Genomic DNA, 26,204 nt, shown 5'->3' on the forward strand with positions numbered 1-26,204 from the left:
AATCAGAACTCTTGTAGGGTTCTCTCAGCGATGCAATTAGCTAGGAAAAAGAAGGCCTCACTGGTCCTTTTGGGTGTGGATGCGGAAAAGGCCTTTGACAGGGTGAGCTGGAGCTATATGAGGAAAACCCTACATAAATTTGGCAATCCAGAGCAATTCCAAACCGCCATCATGTCCCTCTACCATGAACCTAGTGCCCATATAAGGGTGAATGGTACACTATCTCAACCATTCCCGATTACAAACGGGACTCGTCAGGGGTGCCCACTGTCACCCACATTATATGTCATGGTAATGGAGACATTATTGCAAGCTATAAGAGAACACCCTGGTATAAAGGGCCTCAAAGTCAACGATGGCTCTGCTGAATTTATAAATGCAGCTTATGCTGATGACCTTCTGGTCATGCTCACAAACCCTGTCAAGGCCTTTCCGCATCTTCTATCCCTTTTCGAATTGTATGGGAGGATCTCTAACTTTAAAGTTAATTATACGAAATCAGAGGCGATGAACGTCTCAGCGACAAGTAAAATGATATCCTTTTTAAAGGGCACAACCCCGTTCATTTGGCAGGGATCTCACCTTTCCTATTTGGGGATTAAGTTACCAGCTAATCTGGACCAAATTTTCATTTTGAACTTTAAACCCCTATTGAACGATGTACAGAGGCAGCTTCATTCTCTTAAAATCCCATATGTCTCGTGGATGGGCAGAAAGAACCTTTTAAAGGCCTTCATCATGCCCAGGCTCCTTTATGTACTTCAGATGTTGCCCATTTTTCTCCCTATGTCCTTCTTTTGCCAGGTTAGGAGGTTATTTAGAACGTTCCTGTGGGGTGGGAAGTCCACTAGATTAGCCCATAACAGGCTGATACAGAGGAGGAATACGGGGGGGGGGGGGGTTTGGGTTACCAGACGCACATCTATACTATCAAGCGATTCATCTAAAAAGATGGATTCAATTACTGTCACGGCGGACGTGCACAGTTAAACAGATAACACACCAACCAGGCTCTGGACGAGAGACAGGGGAAGGGTCACCTAATTTATCCCTGACCTCTTTCCCTACAATGCTCAGCCCACAGACAAATCTTGATGGTAGATTTGCTGTGTCCACCAGCCTATACTAACAGAACCCTGAACTCCCTGAGATGGTGAAGTGGGGAGAAAGGAGCTGCCAGCTCGCACAGAACCTGGATGGGTAAGTTGACATAAACAACCAAACAAGAAAAGACACTTATCTGCTGAGAGCAGGAACAAACAGCCAACCTTCCTTCCTAGCTTCCAAGACCACAATGATGAGTATAATCCGCTCAGAGCACTTTAGCTGGAGACTATTTAAACTAATGACTCCACCCAGTGCACCTGATGCGAGGCGGATCCAGCACAGCATCAAAACAAATACTAGACTCGTGCTGCAATCCTGGCTGACCTCCGCACATCGTCAGAGTAAGGCATGACAATTGCATGCCACTAAATACCAAACTTGGGGAAGCGACTTAGAACTTGCTCAACTCTCATCTGTTCAGAGGGCGGGTCTTACTACTTCTAATCTCAGGTCGCAAGTTCTGCCTAGGGGAACTGCTTCAGTAATTAAGCAGTTAAACGGCAAACTTAACATCCTGAATAACCCCTCCCCATCTATGCCAGCGGACCTTCTCCCCTTCGCTACACGCCCAAATACCAAACAAACAGCTACGACCTGGCTTAGACTACGTAAGTTTAAGACAGAGGAATTCCTAGGGGCAACCTCTGGTGATCTCTCTGACCAGCACCCGTTACACAATCTTATAAAATCGTGTAATTTTCTGGAACTGATTGAGCTTAACTCAGTCTCCAGGCCACTAATAGAGAGTAATAGACACAGACATACCCAGTCTTGGTTTGAGAAACTCTTAACATTTGAGTCTATCCCACGCAAACTGATCTCCCTGTGTTACTTGTCATTGGTTAGTCCCCGCTACCCTGGAACACTGCAATACCTGAGGCATTGGGCTGCTGAACTAGAGGTGGAGCTGGATGAAACAGATATCATGCGCATCCATGCGCATTCCCATGGTTTCTCTAGGTGCACCAGGATACAGGAACACACATACAAAGTCCTTACCCAGTGGTATCTGACTCCGAAGCAAATGTTTATCAGGGGTATGAGACAGGATGACAAATGCTGGAGGTGTCTGGAGGACACAGGCACTCTGTCTCACATCTTCTGGTTTTGCCCTAGGATCCGTCCATTCTGGGAAGGGGTCTTATCCACTATTCAGAAGATAATGCATGTCACCGTAGAGGTGCCCCCTACTCTTGTGCTCCTGTGGCTCCCGACTCCCTCTTTCTCTCCCTCAAAAAGATGCTTAACCACTCAATTACTCCAAGCTGCCAGACTGCTCATCCCACAGCACTGGTTGCGCACAGAACCCCCCACTGTGGAGGCATGGCTGAACAAAGTAGACCATATCTGTCGCATGGAGGAACTGGCAAGTTGGGAGGACAGGAATCACAATAAATGTGAAGCTTTGGACACCCTGACTCATGTTTAGGGATGTCCAACCGAGTAATCAGACGGCACACGTGACCTCTAGCAGTAGTACATTGTGAGCTCATTGTTAGATGGGATATCTGCGCACTAATGTCCAGTGTTATAGAACAAGTCTGTGTAAATGACAAAATACTACCTGTGAATGCAAATACTTTTAATATGCACTTTATCTATCTGATATGCTACATATGAACGAGTGTCATGGATGGGTTGTTGTTTTTGTTCTCCCTCCTTCCCTCCCTCTTATTCCTTGTCCTTCATCCCATATCCTTCACCTCCCTTTTTTCCTCTATTTCTGCTCCATTATGTTCACTAGTCATACTACAAGGTCTTTGTATATTTGAGTGGTACACCCGTAACCTCTGCATAATACTTGAATAATGGGATATGCTTACTCTGTCTATATCTGAACAATGGAAATTATTATTGTCCTGTCATTTGTATACAGAATTCTTCTCAGGTTAATATCCAGTCTGTCAAGCTGTTATGTATACTCTATGCAATGTACACTCTTCACCCCAGTGTCTATTTCACTGCAAAAGGTTGTAGTATGTATTTTTGCTATACTTTTCAATAACAAGAGAATTTTCAAAGAAGTGGGAGAAGAGGATCATAGGGTAAAATGTCACTAAATTGCGGACAGTATGATTATCAGTAGACCTATATTTTATCTGTATTAAAAGTTTTCAGCATCTGTGCCTTTTTTGAGGAAGATTTATTTTCTTTTTTTTCACCTGTTCCTAGGTGATAGATGGGTATCTGTCACATTTAATAGAAAAAACCCGTAAAAATACCACACATCTTCTAGTCTCAGGATTCAGCGACTGTACATGCATTTTATGCCACTCTGTTTTCCAATTACAACCCATGTCAAATACTGGTTTACTTACTGCACAATGTCTGACATATTGTATTGGCCTCTGCATCACCCATCTTTTGTTCAATCATATATAGACAACCTATGATCCTAATTTGTTTGTACGTAGTTTGGCTTCATGACGTTGTGACCCAAATAACATGACAACCATAGGCCCTTCACCGAGGGGGGCTTACAGTACTTAACTATATTGTTTTTGCAATTATTTTTTGCATTTTCTAACCCAAAGTAAGGATGCCTTTTCTGAACATTTGTTGTGCTTTTTCGTTCACAGAAAACCATCTACCATATGAGCGCATGTGTGTCGACCGCATTGTTTTCTGGGCAATTCAGGTGTTTTGGAAAGGTGAGCTGTAGTAATTTTATTTTAATAAATCGATCTATTTAGGTTTATTTTTAACTACTAAAAATTGTCTTAAAAAGGTGAAGGTGACAAATATCTGAAAATTGTTAATTCCTACCCTCAGATGAAGTTACCAGAGGAATCCATTTGGATTTGCCCTGTTAGTACAACAGCACACTGGATAATTGTATTAAGTCTACAATCTCCTACAGAACTGACAAAGTTCCCTTTAGCTGAAACTGTTCTTTCTGCTCTTTTTTGGCCTCTAAAATGTAACCTTAGCATCTAAATCACATTTCCATGATCTAACCATGCTTGAACTGCTTTATATCTTCAGATCGTTCTTTTAACAAAGAAAACGTTATTGCTAATGGATCCCATAGGAAACGAGGACAAATACAAGAGGAGATTTCTCTGTAACTGGAGGTAAGTGAAATTGTATTTGCCGTGTAGAATTTTTATTTTAGACGTGCTTAAAATATTTATGATTTGTCCAGGAACTTTCTAATAAATAGAGGCTGTCCAAGCACGGGGAAGAAATGGACAGGTAATACTTTGGAGCATGAGTTGCAAATAGATGGCAGTAGCTGTGGTGTCTTAATACTAAAGGCAATGAAGTCTTCTTGCTTTTAAATGTAATAAATATTAAAATTAATTCATCTGTATTGTCTTTATTGTCTGTGCATTATGCAGCATTTACAATAATTTACTTTACTAATGCTTTCTGTATTTTTTTTTGTTTTCATCTTGCCTTCCTCTCTCCTTCACTTTCCTGTCAAATACCCTGTGTCCGTGACTTTCTGTACCTCATAAACCTTAATATCAATCTTTTCCTATTTCAACTGTGTTTGGAGGAAAATACACTTTTTGTGGCTGTGTATGTTTTCTTGACATCAGAAGAGATCATGGAAGCGAGGATGCAGATTGCCTGTACATTAGTGGCATACACAGGTCAGTACCATATTGATAAGAGATATATATATATATATATATATATATATATATATATATATATATATATATATCCTGGAAAAATATGTTATGATTTCAAAATCAACTTGATCTCTTACTTTCATATGAAATGTTGAAGACTATAGTACTAAGTGCAACACAAAACTGCTAACAAGAACAAGCACAATATATATGGCGAGCAATGTGTAAAAACAAGTTTGTCTCAAGAAAAGCCGGACTGAGGGCTATAGCCTAGGGGGAGGCGGTTTAAGGAGACCCTGGGTGGGGATTGGGGGATTTGTGGGGTCGGGGAGGAGTTATGGGGTTAAATGAAGAGTGCGGCCGGTAAGAGGGGCCATTTTGTGAAGCAGGAACAACTAGACACAACTGCGCTTACCGGAGATGGAGGCCTTGCTGGCAGAGTTACGGGCGGCAGCAGCGGAGCGTGGCGAGGGATGGCTCCAGGAGCGGGTGCAGGAGCTGCTGAGAGGGGCGGCGGAGGTCTATTCCGCCGGCGCACCTTAGCCCAGACAGTGGACCCCCTCGGGCTCAGTGCCGGAGACAGAAACCCAACAGGGACCCTCCACGCCTGCAGGCGGCGGGCCCCGTTCCTCCCCGAACGCCCAGGCGTGGAAGGAATCCGGTTAGTAGGCGGAGCCCCCATGCAGGCCGTGCCAGGTCTGCCTGGCCAGTGTCGCAGCGCAGGGAGTCGGGACCAGGTTTAGCGGGACCAGTCATGGGAGATGTGGCTGGGGCCCCTCAGCACGCAGGAGGAGGAGAAGATGTCGGAGCTGCTGCAGGCCGCATGGCAGGAGGCAGCAGGCTCTTGTCCAGGACCGCCAGGATGCAAGAGGGGGTTGGCTCCGCCTCCCCTGAAGATGCAGGAGAAGATGTGCCGGCTGACGTCCCTGGCTCCAGCCTAACCAGGGGACTCATAGGAGAAGTCTGTCAAGAAGGATCCGGGCAGAGGACTGGTCGGGATACAGGATCTGCGGCTGGTGGGGTCACAGCACCCACGCAGCCAGGTGAGCAGCAATGGGGACCTTTAGTGCAGTGGGGTGCTAGCTTAGCGGGGGAGGGGGGCCCCAGACAGAACTGAGTAAAGGTTTGGGGCAGTTGTTGGGGGGGTTAGCTGGTTTGGTAGCAGGATGGGGCATGGGAGGGGCGTCCCCGTTACCGGCGTGGGGTGTTGGGGGGGCTCTGGTGGTGTTGGGGGCACTGTGCCGGCGGTGAGGGCCAGCACGGTGTCGGTCCAGACGCAGGCGGGGTGCGCAGGGCAGGAAGATGTAACGCGGTTGGACGACAGGGCGAAAGGGGAGGTATATGTATGTTTTGAGGGTCCCCTGGGGGCGCATCTTAAGCAGGAGGTCAGGGAAAAAATATGGAAGGGGGAGTACGTAGATATTTTTTCCTTGCTCCCTTTGGAGAAGTTTAACTTAGATAAAATTCAGAAGGACGGGAGCAAAAAGGAGGACGAGGAGAAGCGCAGGCACGGGCTGATACTGAGGTCGTTTGCAAACTGGTTACAGGCGTTCGCGATACTGGCGAGCGTGATAGGGGAAAAAGAGCCGGAATGTTGTTCCGCTCTTTTTTGCTACCTGGATGCTGTTGGGGAAGCGTATAGGGTATATGGGGGTTTAGCGTGGCTGCGATATGATGAGCAATTCAGGCAGTGGAAGGCAGTGCGTCCGGGTATCAGATGGGATCAAAAGGATATTGCCTTGTGGTTGAAAGGGACGGCACCGGTTAGGTCAGGACAGTCCTTTCGGGGGGAGGCCGGGGGCGGAGGACAGTCCGGTGTTGCGGCAGCTTCCGCAAAAGGACTGTGCTTCTTGTTCAATGAGGGTGGATGCAAGTTTGGGTCCAAGTGAAAGTTTAAGCACAAATTCTCCAACTGCGGGGGATTGCATGGGGCTGCACGGTGCTTTAGGAGCGGTAGGCAAAGAGGCGGAGAGGGTTCTGGAAAAGGGGGAGACTCCGTTTCGGCCATATCTCGATAGGTATCCCGACAGAAAGGCAGCGGAGATGCTAGGGGAGGGATTTGCGTTGGGTTTTCGGATCCCGTTTATTCCGTCTGGCGCTTGGTTGGTTACAAAAAAATTGCGTTCGGCAGTTGAGCACCCGGGGGTGGTTACGGAAAAGTTGGAATAAGAGGTTAGACTAGGGAGGATGGCTGGCCCTTTTGAGGGCCCCCCCCCCTTGTTGGATTTGCGCGTGTCCCCATTCGGGGTGGTCCCGAAAAAGGAGGTCAATAAGTTCCGGCTGATTCACCACTTGTCCTTCCCTAAGGGAACGTCGGTTAACGACGGCATTGACCCGGCTTTATTTGGTCTATACGTCGTTTGACACGGCAGTGGCATGGGTGAGACGGTTCGGTCAGGGAGCGCTAATGGCGAAGACCGACATGGAAGCGGCGTTTAGGCTTTTGCCTGTACATCCCGATAGTCTGCACCTATTGGGCTGTTTTTGGAATGTTTTTTTTTTTTTTGTGGATAGGTGTCTACCGATGGGCTGTTCATTGTCCTGCGCATATTTTGAGATGTTTAGCTCCTTTTTTAAGTGGGCGGTTAGGGATTCGGCTGAGTGTGATTCGGTTATCCACTACCTGGACGATTTTCTTTGCGTCGACCCTAAAGAGTCGAGGGTTTGTTCGGTTTTGTTGCATACGTTAGAGGGGTTGTTCAGGGTTCCTTTGGCTAGGGAGAAGACGGTGGGCCCCACGACTAAATTGAGCTTTCTCGGTATAGAGATTGTTACTAAACACATGGAATGTAGGCTTCGTCTCGATAAGTTAGTGGACTTGAAACAGGAAGTGGCACGGGCAGGGCGGTTACGGAAGATTCAGTTGCGGGAGCTTCAGTCGCTTCTGGGAAAGCTTAATTTCGCGTGTCGCATTATGCCCATGGGCAGGATTTTCAGGTTGGGGCGGGAGCTAAAGGGGGACTTGTTGGTTTGGGGGGCATTTCTGAAAAAATATAATGGCCGTTCTTTGTTCATGGACGAAATGGTGGATTCGTTCGATTTTGACCTGTTTTCAGATGCGGCGGGGGGTTGTGGCTTTGGGATTTATTGTGCGGGGAAGTGGCCGACAGTTGGGTTCTGAGGGGTTGGGTTAAAAATTTGGCGTTGTTAGAGCTGTTCCCGATAGTGGTGGCGGTGATGTTGTGGGGGCAGGTGTTTGAGAATAAGAAAATTCGGTTCCACTGCGACAACCTGGGGGTAGTGCAAGCGATTAATGGTTTGTCGGCCTCGTCATCATTGGTAGTTCGATTGTTGCAGAAATTAGTGTTGGAGTGTTTGTCAATTAACGCACGGGTAGTGGCGGTTCATGTGCCTGGGGTTGACAACTGCATTGCTGATGCTCTCTCTCGTTCGCAGTGGGACCGTTTCCGTCAGCTGGCTCCGGGGGCAGCGGAAGTGGGGCTTGAGTGTCCAACCTGTCTTTGGGAAGTGCCGGAGTGACAGTAGCGGGTCTTATCCAGTCTTCATTGGCGCCTGGTACGTGGGAGCTGTATTTGAAAGCTTGGCAGCGGTGGGAGGAGTGGATGGGTAGCTTAGGGGCTGGTGAGAGGGATGGGGAGATTGCTCCGCTGTTGTTTATAGGCCACTGTAGGGATGAGGGTTGGTCTGTCGCGAAAATGAATGGCTGTATGGGGGGGGGGGTTAGCTTTTGGTTTTCGGGTCAGAAAGTTTGTGGATTTAACAAAGTAATTCTTGGTGGCGAGGGCTTTAAAGGGTTGGCGCCGGGATAAAGGGGGAGGTGATGATCGGCGGCCGGTATCTTTCACATTACTGTTGCAGTTAGGGGAGCAGTTGGACGGGGTCTGTAGTTCAGTGAGGGAGGCGAGGTTATTTCGCTTGGCTTTCTCGTTGGCGTTTTTTGGGGCGTTGCGGTTGGGGGAGATAGTTTGTCCCTCGGGTCATAGAGTGGGAGGGTTATTGAGAGATGATGACGACATTTTTTCGGACAGGGTTGAATTTGTGATTAGACAATCAAAAACAGACGTGGAAGGGAGAGGTCGTAGAGTAGTGTTGTTTGAGATTCCGGATTGTTTAATGTGTCCGGTGCGTTGCATGAGGGCGTACTGTCCGGAGGTGGTAACAGGGTGGGCTCCGTTGTTGGTTCATCAGGATGGGTCGTTCCTCTGGCATTATCAGTTTACAGCTTTGTTTAGACAGTGCTTGGATAAAATAGGAATGGGGGGGGGGGAGGGGTACTCGGGTCATTCATTTAGAATAGGGGCGGCAACCGAGGCTGCCAGATGACGTTATCAGGAGGATTGGGCGGTGTAATGACCGGCGTCACACACAGGGAGGGAAAAGGGAAAGGTAAAGGTGGTGACCCCTGACTCACCTTGCGGCTGGCACCTGACTGCCCTGACGTCCCTAGACGGGTTCCTCACCCGTGCGGCGAACACGTGCCTAAACCCTGGCTTTCCCTAGAATGAGCCCTAGATAGTGAACGGGCCGGTGGGATCGCTAGTCCGCACCACTGACACTAAGAGGGAAACACCAGGGAGAAGACAGACAATACAGACAAACACATACACCCAGGTGGGCGACCACAGCAGACCACAAAGGTCCAACAGGGATTCGGAGGGTAATGTTCTGGACCAACTACCAGAGAACGCAGCAACACAGCTCCAGAGGCTCAGAATAGAAGTCCAGGCAGGAAGCTCTATATCTGGCAACCAGAGAAGTGTGAGAGGGGAATATAAGGAGGTTGGGAGTGCTGGACAAGGAACAGCTGAGGAGAAAGGGCTACAGATCCCTGAGTGAGCCAAAAAGGGTTGCAAAGCAAACTCAGAAAGCTACCATAAGGAAACAGCCCTATCTTACATAGAGCGCACAGCCAACCGCTGCGACTTCCTGACCCCGGGTATAACGGAGTCAGGCGTGGTTCTTGACACCCTCGTGACAGGCGGTGGGAATCTGTACGGTTCCGGTCATACGTCAGGCCAGAGAGGCTGTTAGGTGGAGGGGGGGGGGGGGGGGGGGAGTAACTAAGGTTGGTCAGGGATGTTTATTTATCTATGGGGGTGGAGTGTGGGTTTACTCCTAGTGTTTTTCTCGTTCCAGGTTCAGAGCCGGCGTTGATTTGGGTTCTAGGACACTCATATGTTTTTTGGGGTGCTCTCAGGGCAGCGGTCAGGCCAGATGGTCAGCAGCTTGGTTTCGCTCGGGGGGTGGCAGTGGTGAGATGCATAGGTCCGCGGGGCATGATATGGAGTGGGGCCTTACCGGAATTTCACAGGTATGTCAAGCAGGATAGGGCCCCGGACGTATTAGTCTTGCATGTAGGAGGGAATGATTTGGCTGCCCGGCCGTTTAGGGAGCTCGTACGGGACGTGAAATTTGACTTGCTGCGGTTATGGGCGATGTTTCCAAAGATGGTAACGGTCTGGTCGGATATCGTTCCGAGAACGGTGTGGCGAGGCGCGCGGTCTGTTGATGGTATTAACAAGGCCAGGGTGAAAGTTAATAGGGCTGTTTGTCGGTTTATGTTTAGGAATGGGGCCTTGTCAATTTGACACAGGGAGCTTGAGAAAGGAGTTGGGGTTTTTTGGCGTAGTGACGGGGTACATCTTAATGCTCTGGGTTTGGACATGTGGTGCTTCGCGTTGCAGGAGGGAATGGAGATTGCTGTGCGTGTGTGGAGGGACGCACAGGCTTAAGGGGTCAAGCCGGTGCGTCTGTGGCGGTGGGAGGTCCTTGGAGTTGGTGAGTTTATCAGGTGATGAGGATGGGAGGGTCCCATGGTGGGGGCTGGACTCCCATTGGTTGGTGGGCGGCTGTGGCTGAATTGTTGGGGTGAGCCGGTAGGGGTGCCTCCGAGCCAGCGGTCAACGGCTGGAGGTAAGTTGGCTCACCCCAATATGGTTATTCAGTGGGTTTGGGGCTTCAAGGACCTCCCCCTCGGGGACTGAACATTTGTAATGTTGGTATCTGTAAAATGGTTATTTTTGTATGTTTGTTAATAAAAGGCTGCTGTGGCCAAATTAATCCAAAATGTGGTGTCTGTGTCATTATTGTGTTAAGGTGGGGATGCTGATATAGTGGGGTGGGTGAGTTGAGATAAAGGGGGGTGAAGGGTCGAGTGAAAATAACCAGTACCCCCGTCATGCACATTTAAACATTTGTCAGTCATCATCCAGGAAAAGAGTACTCAAAAACAGTTTTCATAAATGAACTTTGTTTTTATAAAATCCAAAAAAGGGGGTAACTTAAAACCTTGTGAAAAAAAGTTTATAAATTCATGACCCGTATATTTTAGAGAATGTGTTCAATCTGTCAGAACAGGATACAAAGATCCTTACCAAGTTTGAGTGTGTGTAATGTGTGAGGATAGGGTACTTAAAACCACTGTTTTAGTAAATATATTCAAACTAATTGTGTGCTATGCCAACTTTTGACCAAATACTTACTAGTCTTCACATCACTCCACAACAATTCTCAGAATGAACAGTTGTACTTGTTTTCTTTTAAAGTGTAAGATTTGAGAATGTTGTAAAATCAATGCTGCATTTGTATGTAACAAATGTGTCTGTGCATGGTTTCAAAGCCTATTATAGATCTCCTTTTTCTATTTTAGGGCTCTTTCACACTTGCGTTATTGTCTTCCGGCATAGAGTTCCGTCGTCGGGACTCTATGCCGGAAGAATACTGATCAGGATTATCCTAATGCATTCTGAATGGAGAGTAATCCGTTCAGGATGCATCAGGATGTCTTCAGTTCCGGTACGGAACGTTTTTTGGCCGGAGAAAATACCGCAGCATGCTGCGCTTTTTGCTCCGGCCAAAAATCCTGAAGACTTGCCGCAAGGCCGGATCCGGGATCAATGCCCATTGAAAGGCATTGATCCGGATCCGGCCTTAAGCTAAACGTCGTTTCGGCGCATTGCCGGACCCGACATTTAGCTTTTTCAGAGTGGTTACCATGGCTGCCGGGACGCTAAAGTCCTGACAGCCATGGTAAGTGTAGCGGGGAGCAGGGGAGCAGCATACTTACCGTCCGTGCGGCTCCCCGGGCGCTCCAGAGTGACGTCAGGGCGCCCCAAGCGCATGGATCACGTGATCACATGGATCACGTCATCCATGCGCATGGGGCGCTCTGACGTCATTCTGGAGCGCCCGGGGAGCCGCACGGACTGTAAGTATACCGCTCCCCCGCTCCTACTATGGCAACCAGGACTTTAATAGCGTCCTGGGTGCCATAGTAACACTGAAAGCATTTGGAAGACGGTTCCGTCTTCAAATGCTTTCAGTACACTTGCGTTGTTACGGATCCGGCAGGCACCTCCGGCAACGGAAGTGCATGCCGGATCCCAACAACGCAAGTGTGAAAGAGGCCTTAGGTGCAATCGATGGACCCATGTTGAATGTGCACCTGCACTAAAGGACACAGAGCATCTCTTCTTTTGTGAGAAATGTAATTGAGGTGTGGCATGCATGGTCCTCAGTAAGGGACGCAATCGGACAGGACTCTGCGAACAGATCTTCCCTCTGACAGTTTCCATGCCTCTGCCTCAGATAAGGAAGGCACATTTGCCCTACAAGACACCCCCACCCATCATGACGACTCTGCACATGGCCAAACTAATTTTTTACTTTTAACTTGTTATTTGTTATGGGAATTTGTAATAAAAGAAAAAGTTTATAGATACATGTGTCCTAATTAATTTCAATCATATAAAATGTTTTGCAGGATGTAGAAAACTTATGAGTTGATGTGATAACTGAAATGCACCTTTCATGGAACATATCATGGGATGAGATAAGGGTAGGAAAATATCACAGGATGAAATCTATATAACATGCCAAGATATTTTCCTACCCCACCATCACAGGGTAAGAACATATCACAATAGGGTAGCAAAATATCACAGGGTAGGATACTACATAGGCTAGTCATACACAGTACATTCCCCGTGCGACCGAGTGATTAGTTCAGTGAATAATCGCTCGATCGTAGAAAAATGGCAAGTGCCGTTGGATGCAATCGATCACATCAGACAGACTTTTAGCGAAAAATTGTTCGCACCGTGATCGGACTGGTTGGTAACTCTCGGAGCGATCGTAATAGGAACCCATGTAATGGAATCGCATCGGAACGCAAAAAGAAAAATCGCATGCGATTGCATCTGACTGACTTTTAGCGAGAAATCTCTCGCACCGAGATTGGGCCGGTTGGTAAATCTCGGTGCGATCGTAAAAGGAACCCATGTAATAGAATCGGATCGCGAGCGATCATTACTATACTTATGAAAAAAAGTAGAGATCATTATTAAAAAGGCTACTGAAGAAGTTCAGATTATTGGTATACTTCCAATATAGTAAGTGTAGGAAAATATCATAGGCAGCAATTTACCACATGTATAGCTATGCTATTTTCCTACCAAATATAATTGGGGGGGGGGGGGGAAGAATGGGCGGGGACTTCACTTGTACTGAGCATACTCAGTTCGCCGGGTAGGAAAATATCTCAGAACACCGGCTGCTGCAGAGAGAGGTGGCCACTGCACCGCATGAGGAAGGTGGCAGGGACAGCGGGGGTTAAGCAATTTGAATGTGGTAGTTGAGCGAGAATGCAAGAGATGTACTGGCTCATTTGATGGAGGTCGGGTTACAGTAAAGCAGTACAGATAGAGGGTGGGCATCTTACCTCAGCAGCAGTGTGGTCTCCTTGCTTCATGGCAGATGACCTTCTGAGACGTGTGGCAGTGGTGGGTACAGGAAGTCTTAGCGCCAGGTGCTGGAGATCCTGTTAGTATGGCTCTGCTTCCTACACAACAAGGTAGGCCACAACCGGCTGTTCGCCTGCCTGATAGACTCAGCCCTAGCCCTGAACCTCGGTCAGAGTGCTCAGGAAAGCCTGCCCGTCCTGCACAGATGGAGCAGCAAGCACATAGCTCCTCTGGTTCTGTGCTCTCTGCTGTGAGAGCTGGTTGGTTGCTCAGCAGGAGAGGTCCCGATACAAGCTGCAGCCTGTGCTGGTAAGTGCAACAAGTTGTGAGACTCTTTCAGTTGTATCTAGTGATGCCCAACCCCCTCTCCACAGTGACCTCAGTGACTCTGTTCCTACACCGATCTCCAGCTCTCCGCTGCCTGTCAGTGTGCAGGCTGTCTTCACAGCTCCTTTGATTGATATTTCCCCTGAGGGCAGTGGGGGGCGTGTCGAGGAATTAACCCTTGTTATAACAGCTGTGCAGAGCCATATGGGGGAGGGCTGTTTTCCACTGTGGAGCCTGTGTTGGGAAGCCTCAGATAAAGTGTGGCTGCACAGTCAGGCTGTCCAGGTAGCCCCCTGCTGGCTCACAGGTTATTGCATGCCCCCCTGCACCAATTCAGGCTAATCATTCTTATGTTATGCCTGGTTCACTTGGAGGACTGACTGGTACTGGTGCCCATGATGTAGGCAGCGCAGGTAGTTCCCGTCCCCTTTTCAATTCTTGTGTTGTAGGATCTGAGCGAGCTGAGAAAAAGAGAAGTCATCACAGAAGAAGCCGTCATAGTAGTTCCCGCAGTGTTGACGTGGAAGTCATCACAGTTCTTCTCGCAGGAGGTCTCCATCATCTTCGTTCGGGGATTCGTCCTCTTCTTCAGATTCTGGCTCAGCTTCTAGTAGCAGGAATTGGAGAAGGTGGAGTACGGGGAGCCGCTCAGCGATTGGCAAAGTCCTACTGTAATCTTCCTGTGGCTGGCATTCCTCGTTTTCTCAGCCGAGGTACCCCTGGAGTCCGCAGGGACGCCATCTGTCGGTGAGTTGTCTTGTGCACATGCTTGGTGTACTGTTGCCATATTGCGGACCGCATTTGCGGATCCGCAATACACGGGTGCCGTTCCGTGGGCATTCCGCATCACAGATGCGGACTCATTCACTTGAATAAGTTCGCAAATCTGGAGATGCGGAATGTTGCGGAACGGAAGCACTACGGAGTGCTTCCGTGGGGTTTCGTACCGTACTTCCATTCTGCAAAAAGATAGAACATGTCCTATCTTTTTGCAGAATGGCCGGATCGCGGACCCATTAAAGTGAATGGGTCCGCGAACCGCAGCGGCTGCCCCACGGACGGTGTTCGTGCAGTGCAGCACGACTACGGGGCGCACACGTTCGTGTGCAGAAGGCCTTAGTGTCGGCGTTATAAATGGTGGTTGGAAGGGAGTATGGGTGTGGTACCTTCACCTCCCCTTTCAGCTTTGCCACAGCTTACGAAGAATACCCCGTCTGCCGCCGGATTGTCCATTCGTGATTCATTGTTCTGTGGTGTGTCGCCTCTTGGTACTCGCTTGTCTCCTGAAATCAGGGATTGGATTTATAAAAACAAGTTTGTTCATATCTGGTCTTTGATTTCGGTTGACCAGGCGACTGTTGACAAGGAGCGCTCCTTTGAGAAAGGGTCTGATAAGACAGAGAAGCCAGCGGAAAGTTCGGTAACTGGTTACAGGGTTTTGCTACCCTGACGCATGTGATTTGCAAGCGTTTTCCGGAAAAAGGTGGGGGTTTGTTTGTTTACCTGGACAACATATTTGGTGCCCACAAGCTGCATGGTGGCACTGCATGCTGGTGCTATGACTAGGAGTATTGGAGAAGTTTGGCTTTGTCACGTGAGATTGGTTGGGCGTCAAGGTAACTGATGTCTGGCTGCAGTTGATTTTACCTCAAAAACCATCCTGTCCTTTTAAGTCGGGAGCCATGGTCTCGGGAGGGTCTCCCGGGGCTGTGGCCCATCGTCCAAATGGAGCCTGCTGGCTCTACAATGAAGGTCATTGCCGATTCTTGGCAAACTGTAAATTTAGACACGAGTGCTCCATTTGTGGAGGCACTCACTCCTCTGTGTGTTGTTTCTGACGGTCTAGGCAATCTGCCAAAGTGGGCGGCATGAATAGGACAGAGAACGCCTGTGAACATTCTCGGAATGGAGCCGTGGTTAAAAGTCTACCCCTGGAAGCGAGAGGCAGGGCTCTTACGTGAAGGGTTTAGTATGTGTTTTTTTTTTTTATCCCTCATGAGCCGTCAGTTGCATGGTTTTTATCTGATAATTACGTTCTGACAACAAGCATATTGAGATTGAGAAAAGTTGTGAGACGAGGTTTTGTGTCGACGCGTGGTGGGCCCCTTTAGGGAGCTGCCATATCCTAATCTGTGTGTTTCTCCTCTTGGGCTTGTTTCTAAGAAAGAGGAGGGCAAATTTCGATTGATTCATCAATTGTCGTTTCCCAAAGGGGAATCGGTGAATAATTGCATCCCAAAAGATGCTGTGGCAGTTTCTTAGACCTCGTTCAATGTTGCGGTATTAGTTGGTCCGTAGTACAATCATGCGTTGTTGGCCAAATCTGACATAGAATCTGCCTTCCGTTTGCTATAGTTTATCATAGTTGTTTCCATTTGTCGGGTTGTCGTTTAGATAGGAGTTTTATGTAGACCCCTGTCTTCCATGGGCTGTTCTATTTTTTTGTAGTTACTTTGAAGTATTTAGTTCCTTTTTGGAGTGGGTCGTGCGTTATGAATCGGGGGTTCATTCAGTTATTCATTATCTGGATGATTTCTTATTCATGGGCCCTCGGAAGACGGGTGTCTGCGCTGCAGTGTTTTCGTTGGTTGATGGGGCGTTTTGGTGTACCAGTAGCTGAGGACAAGACTTAGGGCCCTTGCACCAGTTTGTCCTTCTTGAGTATTGAGATCGATTCTTCTGATATGGTTTTTCATCTTCCGACTGATAAATTTGTAGCGTTTGAGGATTAATATCAGTCAGGTTGTGGTGGCAAAAAAGATCACTTTGAAACAACTTCAGCTGCTTTTCGCACGTCAGATCATTCCCATAGGTCGGGTTTTTTCGTGACATTTGCATTTTGCAACGCAAGGGATTTGGTCTCCGCATCATTTTATCAGGGTGACTAACAGTATGCGAGATGACTTGTTAGTGTGGCAGTCTTTTCTGGCTTCTTTCAACGGTCAGGCGGTGTGTCAGGAGATGGAGGTTTCTAGCGTTGAATTTTTCACTGATGTGGCCGGGAGCGTCGGCTTTGGGTCTAATTTTTTGGGACGACTGGCATTATATCCCTTGGCTGGTTTCAGTTGGGTTCGACCAAGAACCTGACTCTCTTGGAAATGTTTCCTATTGTTGTAGTGGAGCTTTGGGGATCTAGTACGGCTAATCAGCGTATCCATTTCTGGTCGGATAAGGCTACTTTCACACTAGCGTTCGGAGCGGATCCGTCTGATGTTTCATCAGACGGATCCGCTCCGATAATGCAGACGTTCGCATCCGTTCAGAACGGATCCGTCTGCATTAAAACTTAGAAAATTTTCGAAGTATGAAAGTAGCCTGAGCGGATCCGTTCAGACTTTACATTGTAAGTCAATGGGGAACGGATCCGCTTGAAGATTGAGCCATATAGTGTCATCTTCAAGCGGATCCGTCCCCATTGACTTACATTGTAAGTCTGGACGGATCCGCTCGCCTCCGCACGGCCAGGCGGACACCCGAACGCTGCAAGCAGCGTTCAGGTGTCCGCTCACTGAGCGGAGCGGAGGCTGAGCGCTGGCAGGCGGATGCATTCTCAGTGGATCCGCCTCCACTGAGAATGCATTGGGGCCAGACGGATGCGTTCGAGGCCGCTCGTGAGCCCCTTCAAACGGAGCGCACGAGCGGACACCCGAACGCTAGTGTGAAAGTAGCCTAATTTGGCAGTTGTTCAGGCCATCAACTCTTTGGCCCTTTGCAGAAGAGCGTGTCTAGATTATGTCCGGATGCGTTCATTAAAAACTATGCAATTTCGCAAACAAAGCCATTCAGTTTTTAATGCGATCACGTTCAGTTTTTATCGCACGGGTGCAATGCGATTTACTGCGTCTTGCACGTGCGTTTACAAAAACATCTCTTCGCAACCATCCGTGAAAATCGCAAGCAAAAGTGATGAGTGAAAACCACCGCTAATGTACACAGACCCATTTAAATGAGTGGGTCCGTATTCCATGCGGGCGCAATGCGTTTGCATCACGCGTTGCACCCGCGCAGAATTCTCGCTTGCGTGAAAGGGGCCTTTGACTTCCAGTTCTTTGCCAGTGCTGGCTTTGTTGCGTCATTTAGTGTTACATAGTTTACGTTTCAGGAATTGCATCCAACAGTGCGTGCAGTAGAAGAATCCTGCCCGGAATACTTGTGGGAGGTAGTCGAGACACACTTGTCAGTCTGAGCGTTTAGTGGCACTCTCTACGTCAGGGGTACTCAACTGGCGGACCGCGGTCCAAATACGGACCGCGGCCGCCAGTTGTCCGGACCCCGGCCATCCTTCAGAGCGCTCCTCCTCTCCTGCACACTGTACCGTGCAGGAGGAGGAGCTTACCGGCGCACTTTCTCCTGTCCCAGAGCGCAGTGAGACAGGGCTCCCTCCGCATGTAGCGCTCCTCCTCTCCTGCACACTCTGGTACGTGCAGGAGGAGGAGCTTACCTGCGCACTTCTTCCTGCCCCAGGGGCGCAGTGAGAGACGGCTCCCTCCACATGCAGGCACCAGCGCTTTCATCCGGCACCTGCAGGTGGAGGGAGCCTTCTCCCTCAGTGCGCTCACAGGTCCCTCCTCCCCTGCAGCGGCGGCAGCACGTAAGGGAGCTTCAAGCTCCAGAGGACACTTACGTGCTGCTGGAGAGGGGAGGGACATCACCACTGCCACCAATGAAATAAATGTCACATTTGGGAAGGAAGGGGGGCGTGGAGAGGGCTACAGAGAGGCGGGAACACGTCACTGATTGCAGGAAAGGACTCCAGTCAGTGTCGTGTTCCCATCTCTCCTGGGGCATCTTCTTTAAAATTAAAGGTAACCTGGGGCATTGGATGCGGACCCCTTAGTTTCAATGGAGCGGAAAAAGATGCAGACAGCACACAGTGTGCTGTCTGCATCTCTTGTGGCCCCATTGTAATTAAGGGGTCCGCATCCAATCCCCCAACAATGAGAATTGGATGCGGAACAAAACTATCATATGTCTGTTCTGTGGCTTGGGTTGCCACCCGGCCAGTAGTTCACCAGCAAGGCTGGTATTTTAGTTCCCTTGCCGGTGCCAGAATTTTCCTGTAAGGACTGTTAGGCGACTTTCACACTTGCGGCAGGACGCATCCGACAGGCTGTTCACCCTGTCAGATCCGTCCTGCCGCTATTTCGCTGGACTGCCACTCCCCATTGACTATAGCGGGAGTGGAGCTACGGCGCAGCATGGCAGTGCACGGCGTGAGGCTGCCAAACGAAAAAGTCGGACATGTAGTACTTTTAGTCTGGCGGCCTCTCACCGTGCTGCGCCGTAGCTCTGCCCCCATCCCCATTATAGTTGATGGGCACAGAGCAGCGGCACGGCGAAGTAGTGGCAAGATGGATCTGACAGGGTGAGCAGCCTGTCGGATGCGTCCTGCTGCAAGTGTGAAAGTACCCTTACTAATGAGCGCTTCCATCATGGAACGCCCATTAGTACAGCCTTTACCTCCACCGCTACTTGTGCTAGTAAAGAAATAAATAAAATTACGGCACCTCCACCTCCATTTGCTCACGCTGTGGAGAACACTCCCTGCTGACTAGAAGCTCAGGACAGGACCTACAAGACGTCATCACGTTGGAGCACCGGTCCTGAGCTTGCAGTCAGCAGCGAATGTTCACCGCAGCCAGGTGAATGCTCATTATTTTTTTGCAAAAGCAGAGAAGGGGGCACTAATGGGGGCATTACTCTTACTGGGGGCACTAATGGGGACATTATTCTTACTGGGGCACTAATGGGGCCATTACTAATTCTGGGACTTATCCGGGGCGCTCCACTATAACTTCAGAGCGCCCCACGCGCATGGATCACATGGCATCTTTACTGTTGGCGTTCAGCTCGGACCTTCACCTGACTGCAGACCCAGGTATGTGGACCTTTAACAAAAATAGTTGAGTACCCCTGCTCTACGTGGAAGAGTCACTGCTAGGCTTGGGAAGGTTGGTTGCTTTTTGCCAGATCGCAGTTCCCCTTCAATGATACCCGTCATTTGCAGGTGACGTTGGATTAATCGGCTCATTTATGTCTAAGTATTCTGCATCGGCTGTGGTTAAATCTTTCTCTGGTATCGCTTTCACGTTAAAATTGGTCACTTCAATGTAACCAAGGCTTTTGTTGTCCAGCAGGTGGTCAAATGTTGGAGGAAGGAGCACGTCTCGGGATTGTCGTCGGCCTGTGTCTTTTATGTTGTTGCAATCTTTTTGTAAGTTTGCTCCAACTATGGTTTTTCTGTGGTTGTTTTGTCCAAAATATGGCAGGTTTAAGTTCGGTCTATCCCAGCAGTAGTGTGGCCACTGAACCGCATAGGGAAGGTGGCAGGGACTGCGGGGATTAAGCAATTTGAATAAGGTAGTTAAGCGGGCGAATGCAAGAGCCGTACTGGCTCATTTTTTTAAGCGGTACAGATAGGGGTGAGAAACATCCCCACCACTTCCCAATTGTTTGGTGCAATGTTTTTGGTTGCCTGGCCATTTTTTTTGGTTTGTTTTCCAGATGTCACAGCTGGCGGGGAGTTGCCCCTGAAGGTTCTGGTCTGGGATCCTACATGCTCGCTGTTGGTCAGTGTGTCGTTAGCAAGCAAGAAACGGAGGAAAAGAGAGCGACAGTCACTGGTAACTGTATTGGTTTAACGGAGTTAAAAAATAAAGCTGTGGCCGCTCCCCTTTACTCCAACTATGGTTTTGTGAGTTTTTTTCCCCGTACATATTACGGCACTGCAGGTATAAGTTGGGTCTATCCCAGCAGTCACAGACAGGTGGGTTCTCATGGCAGGCGATAAGTCTGTTGCATTATCACCCAGCAAGAAGGACGCTTTAAACTCTTAAGGCCATCTGGGGATTTTCCTCTCGGGGAGGGGGAGAAGTTGAGAACAATACTGAGAGGCCGGCAGTGGACACAGCCAGGGAGGAATTACAGGGGGCATGCCGGGGGGCGGGGAGCTTCTTGCATCTCTGTTACAGTATGGTTTCTACACTGTAGCAGCTTGTGACACTGCCTTGGGTCAGACTCAACCCCCTTTGGCTATTTTCCTATGCTGTGAATAACATATACTTTATATATTTGGAGGGGGGTCAGCTATGGGGCTCTCATCAAATCAAACTGTGATTTACAGGGGTGTATAATTTGCCCAAGGAGCTAAGACTCTAAAGCAATGGTCAATAACCTCCCACATTCCAGCTGTTGGGAAACTACAACTCCCAGCATGAAATAACTGGTGGCCAATCAGTGACTTCCCCTTGCAGTGTTGCCATGGGAAACATATACGGAGAATACATGTATGAAGTCAGTATACCTAATAGTGGACACCATAGAGCCTCCATGAAAGTGAGGTGAGCTCCCTCTATAACACTGAAATTATTGATATTGTTAGAGGGATGCTTCAATCAACCTTTTTACCACATATTGACAGGCTATATGTGAATATTCTATGTCTCGCTGTGATTTTCAATCTTCCCCTCACAGCGGTATTAAACTGCCAGTGGGTTCCCTCTCTATATTACAGGTTTATTTATCCACTGCTGCAGAAGGGCAATATTTCATGTTTAATTTCCAATGGTATAATACTGCCGAAATTAAAAAGAACAGCCAAAGATTCTTTAAGGAATTGTTTTCTATGAATACTGAGAGGTCATTTACGCCATAACCTTTTAATTTTTCTGTTCACATACCCGTATGAGGCTTGTTATTTTTGGGACAAGTTATGCTTTCTAATGGCCCCATTTTTTATTGCATACAATGAAGTGTAAGGGCTCATGCACACGGCCGTTGCCCAGCCATGCCCGTATAGCGAGTCTGCAATGCACCGGCCATGTGCACCCCGCATCGCCGATGCGGACCCATTTACTTGAATGGGTCAGCAATCCGGAAGGTCAGTGCGGAACGGAAGCACTACGGATTGCTTCTGTGGGGTTTCTGTCCGTGCCTCCACACCATCAAAAAATAGAACTTGTTCTATTTTTTTTTTTTGCACTGCGGACGGATCACGGAGCCATTTAAGTTGAATGGGTCAGGATCCGTTGCGGCAGCCGCACAGATGGTGCCCGTGCATTGGGGACAGCAAATTGCAGTCCCCAATGCACTCAACGGCCGTGTGCATGAGCCCTAAGGCTGAAAAAAATCCAAATGATGTGTTAATGGGGGAAAAAAAACGCAATTCCACCAGTTTTATTTTTACAGCATTTCTTATGTAGTAAAACCAAGTTATCTTAATTCTCTGGGTCAGTTCGATTACAACGATACCAAGTTGTTCTTGTGTTTTAATAATAAATAAAACTTTGTAAAAAATATATATTTTTTTTTCTTTCCATGGCCACCTATTGTGCCTCCAGTAGAAATAAAGCTCCACAGTGTCCTTCAGTAGTTATAATGCCCCCAGTAGTATTACATCCCCCACAGTTTGCGCCAGTAGTAAATATGCCCCTGTTATAGTGTCTAGAGCAGCATTAAAATGCGCACAAGTAGAAATTACACCCACCATAGTACTCTCCAGTAGAAATAAACCCCCCATAATATGCCCCAGAAGTAATAATGCCTGTCTATACTGCCCCAGTAGTACTAATGCCCCCAGTATTAATAAAGGCCTCTTAGGGTATTTTCACACTAGCTGGATCTAGTACCAAGTGTTCTGGAAATAGCCGGATCAGTTTTTCGGTCTGCGCATGTGGCAGGCTATAGCAGGACCTAGTTTTACTTTTGATATTTGAATACCAGATCTGTTATCACTGGATCCAGGAAAAAAAGCTATCCGTTTGTATATGGCTTGCCGGAACTGCCTTCTGGATTCTAGTGTGAAAGTACCCTTAATGTGCCCCAGTAAAAAAAAGAAGCTGCCTGTATTACCAATGCCCTCTTGGTGCCCCCTCCCCAGTTAGAATAATGAAGGGGCCCCCCCAGAGCGTATAGCTTGGGGGACACATGGTGGCAGGGGCACTGAATTTTATTTTATTTCAATTGTAAGGTTTCTGTTAATGATGCTGTTTTGTAGGATTTTCTCTCACAAGCGGCCCCGAACGGATCCGTACTGCCTTAATGCATTCTGAGTGGATGCGGATCCGCTCAGAATGCATCAGTTTGGCACCGTTTGTCCTCCGCTCCGCAGGCGGACACCTGAACGCAGCTTGCAGCGTTCGGGTGTCTGCCTGGCCGTGCGGAGGCAAACGGATCCGTCCAGACTTACAATGTAAGTCAATGGGGACGAATCCGTTTGAAGTTGACACAGTATGGCTCAATTTTCAAACGGATCCGTCCCCCATTGACTTTCAATGTAAAGTCAAAACGGATCCGTTTGTATTATCATGAACAAAAAAAAAAAAAAAATTTTTTTTTGTTCATGGTAATGCAAACTGATCCGTTCTGAACGGATCTAAGCGTTTGCATTATAGGTGCGGATCCGTCTGTGCAGATACCAGACGGATCCGCACCTAACGCAGGTGTGAAAGTAGCCTAATATGGTTTCATGAGATGTGTCCTCTGCCACCCATGACCTCCGCTATAGTGAACCAATAGCATGCTGTCCCACGGTGTGCTATCCACATGTTTTGCGGCTCCACTGAAATGAATAGATATGTGGACAGAAATGGGCCCTTAGACATATGGTAAAATCCACCATCCGGGACACAAATCAGAAACATCAGTACCCGGGAGAGAGAACGGGAATACGATCCTTGAAAAACAATAAGGAAATTATAATAAATCCAGCAGACAAAGGTGGCGGAGTAGTCATGATAAACGCATCGGACCACTTGAAGGAAGCACAAAGACAACGGACAGACCCACACTACAGTACTCCTAAAGCTGGAGGCCGACCCTACACAGGAATACACCAAGGTACTGAAAAAGATTACTGCTGGTCTGTCAACGAGACGGCTTCCAGAAAGTCCACGAATAGGGACATTATACAGCACCCGGGAAATCGAGGGAGACAAATCATCCCATGTGTAGGCGCCCTGACTGACCAAATGTCAGTATGTGTAGAAGGTGTTGTTAGAGGGAATGTGTCATCAGAAAATCACCTATTGGTTAAAGCTATATAATTTTTGTTTTTTACTTTGGTGAATTTTTCACCCCATAAGACGCAAAAGTGGGGGAAAAAATGCCCCTGCGTCTTATGGGGCGAATACAAATGAAGCACTTCCATTTTGGAAGCGGTGAAGTCTCTGTACTCACCCCTTCCTGGTCCTCGGCTGCGCACAGCGCGAGTGTGCTTGGTGATTTCACGCTGTGCGCAGCCTTCACAGCAGGATGAAGAGGATCGCTATGTAGGTGAGGAGCGAAGCAGGAGAGTTAAGTGATTTTTTTTATTTTAAGTTTTCTGAGGCATGGGGCTCTTAACTGAGGTCTGATTGGGGGTCATTCACATTGCGGTCCGATAGGGGCTCTGAGCTGAGGTCTGAATAATATTCGGGGTCTGACCTGAGGGCTAATGAAAAATATTTTTTTCTTATGGTTCTCCTCTAAAACCTAGGTGCGTTTTATAGGGCGAAAAATACGGTAATCTGTAATAAAAGGCTATAATAAATATTCTATAATCATATAATAACAATAAAAGGCCTTACTGTATTGAGAATGTTTTTTCTTAGAAACCTGAAACGTATTACTGGTTTATTCACAGGCACAATTATGATTATAAAGAAACCAGCAATATTTATTAGCTTATTAAGCTTAAAAACATTATTCTCAATATCTTAAAGGGAACCTGTCAGCGGGATTTTGTGTATAGAGCTGAGGACATGGGTTGCTAGATGGCCACTAGTACATCCGCAATACCCAGTCCCCATAGCTCTGTGTGCTTTTATTGTGTAAAAATCCCGATTTGATACATAAGCAAATTAACCTGAGATGAGTCCTGTCCCTGACTCCTCTCACGTACAGGACTCAGGTAATTTGCATATGTATCAAATAGTTTTTTCTCCACAATAAGAGCACACAGAGCTATGGGGACTGGGTATTGCAGATGTGCTAGCGGCCATCTAGCAACCCGTGTCCTCAGCTCTATACACAAAATCCCGGTGACAGGTTCCCTTTAATGGATATAGAATTTTTTTTATGGGTTAAATGTGTAAGAAAAAAAACCAAGATTCAAACCTGGAGTCTCTACATGCAAAACCTAGCACTTATCACTAAACTATAGGATTTACACATAGAGAAGGATGGCTTTTCTATACTGGTAAAGCTGACACATATACTGGTGTCTTTATAATAATACATTGTGCTTATCACAACGTGGTAAGGCTACAGTAAGTAGTGTATAAGATATGTAGATGCTAAGACGCAGCTCTGCCCTCAGCATGCTTACGTCTAGCCCTAGCAATCAAGTAGAGGAGGAGTGTGCAGAGCACAGGAGGTGTAAGAAACCAGTGCTCCAAGGATTCAGGCCCGCCTCCTGGTGCTTTCTCATTTGTATATGAATAAAACCACAGATATCTCTGCAGCTGTTTAGCATACAGACAAAGGAAAGGTGTAGTTTTAATTAGCATTACCAGGCAGTATGCCAGGTTTAATAGGGATGATCCTGCTGACAGAGCCTCTTTCAGCCTATCCATACACAATGACCACTGACAAGATAAAGATTCCCAAGAAACACCAGGAATACAGAATCCCCATTACCTTCACTGCACCAAACCAAGTGTGATCTACTTAAAGGGGTTATCCCATGAGTAATATAAAAAATAAAAACCCAATATCATATAGTACACCAGAGGCTCTTTCTAACAAACTTAGAACCAGCCCTGTACCTCACATGGAGCCAAAGATCTCCCTATTCATTGCTGCAATTGCTCTGCTAGATTGATTTCAAACTGCCAGCTCAGAGGACGTGTCCTTTCTGCTGCAGCTGCTGGCAGTTGAAGAATGGAACTGAGCATGTGCGACCATGTGAGTGAGTAGGACAGAGTACAATAAATCTTTAACACTCCTTATCTTTGAACTGCTGTAATATTTACTGGTATTACTCTTTACTCCTCTCCCCATAGTGATAGTTGTTTCACAATGACTTGTCTTATTACTATACTGTTCCTATATAAATATGTGACTCATTAGATATTGTCCTGTACCCTGCCTGAAGAAGAGACCTAAGTAGCCTTGAGTGTTTGCGATCATCTATTCCAGGCATCCTCAAACTGCGGCCCTCCAGCTGTTGCAAAACTACAACTCCCAGCATGCCCTAACAGCCTACAGGTATCAGCCTACAGCAGGGCATTGTGGGAATTGTAGTTTTACAACAGCTGGAGGGCCGCAGTTTGAGGATGCCTGATCTATTCAGTTTTCCATTAAAAAGCTGTCCAACACCAACAACAGGACTTCAAAAGCCCGGAAACCTGTTGGCTGGAGAGGGGGTAAGACGCATGCGGTGCCTGCTGCCCCTACCCGTAGTGGGCACCTGCCCCTGCTTCGCTTTTCAAGTCGTGGGGAAACCCTGACTTTGCAAGTATCCAGGAAACTTCAAGGCCATATGTCCCCAGTGCCAGTGGAACCCAGC

The 26,204-nt window shown here is 47.7% G+C and overlaps 1 protein-coding gene across 3 annotated transcripts in view; it reads right to left on the reverse strand.

The window, feature by feature from the left end:
- LOC120997373 (WD repeat and coiled coil containing) overlaps window positions 1-26,204 on the reverse strand; it is a 69,169-nt gene that overhangs the window by 38,258 nt on the left and 4,707 nt on the right. Inside the window, exons 1-2 of one of the 3 annotated variants that reach the window (XM_040427426.1) lie at window positions 13,430-14,249; window positions 13,369-13,381 (exon numbers count right to left, since the gene is read on the reverse strand). The exons of 1 other annotated variant lie outside the window; for it this stretch is intronic. The gene's annotated coding sequence lies outside the window, so the exon portion shown is untranslated. Of the gene's footprint in view, window positions 1-13,368; window positions 13,382-13,423; window positions 14,250-26,204 lie in introns of those variants that run through there. One more of the 3 variants, XM_040427425.1, reaches the window with a different exon arrangement.

The sequence above is a fragment of the Bufo bufo genome, chromosome 4, assembly GCF_905171765.1.
Source record: "Bufo bufo chromosome 4, aBufBuf1.1, whole genome shotgun sequence".
NCBI classification, from domain to species: Eukaryota; Metazoa; Chordata; class Amphibia; order Anura; family Bufonidae; genus Bufo; species Bufo bufo.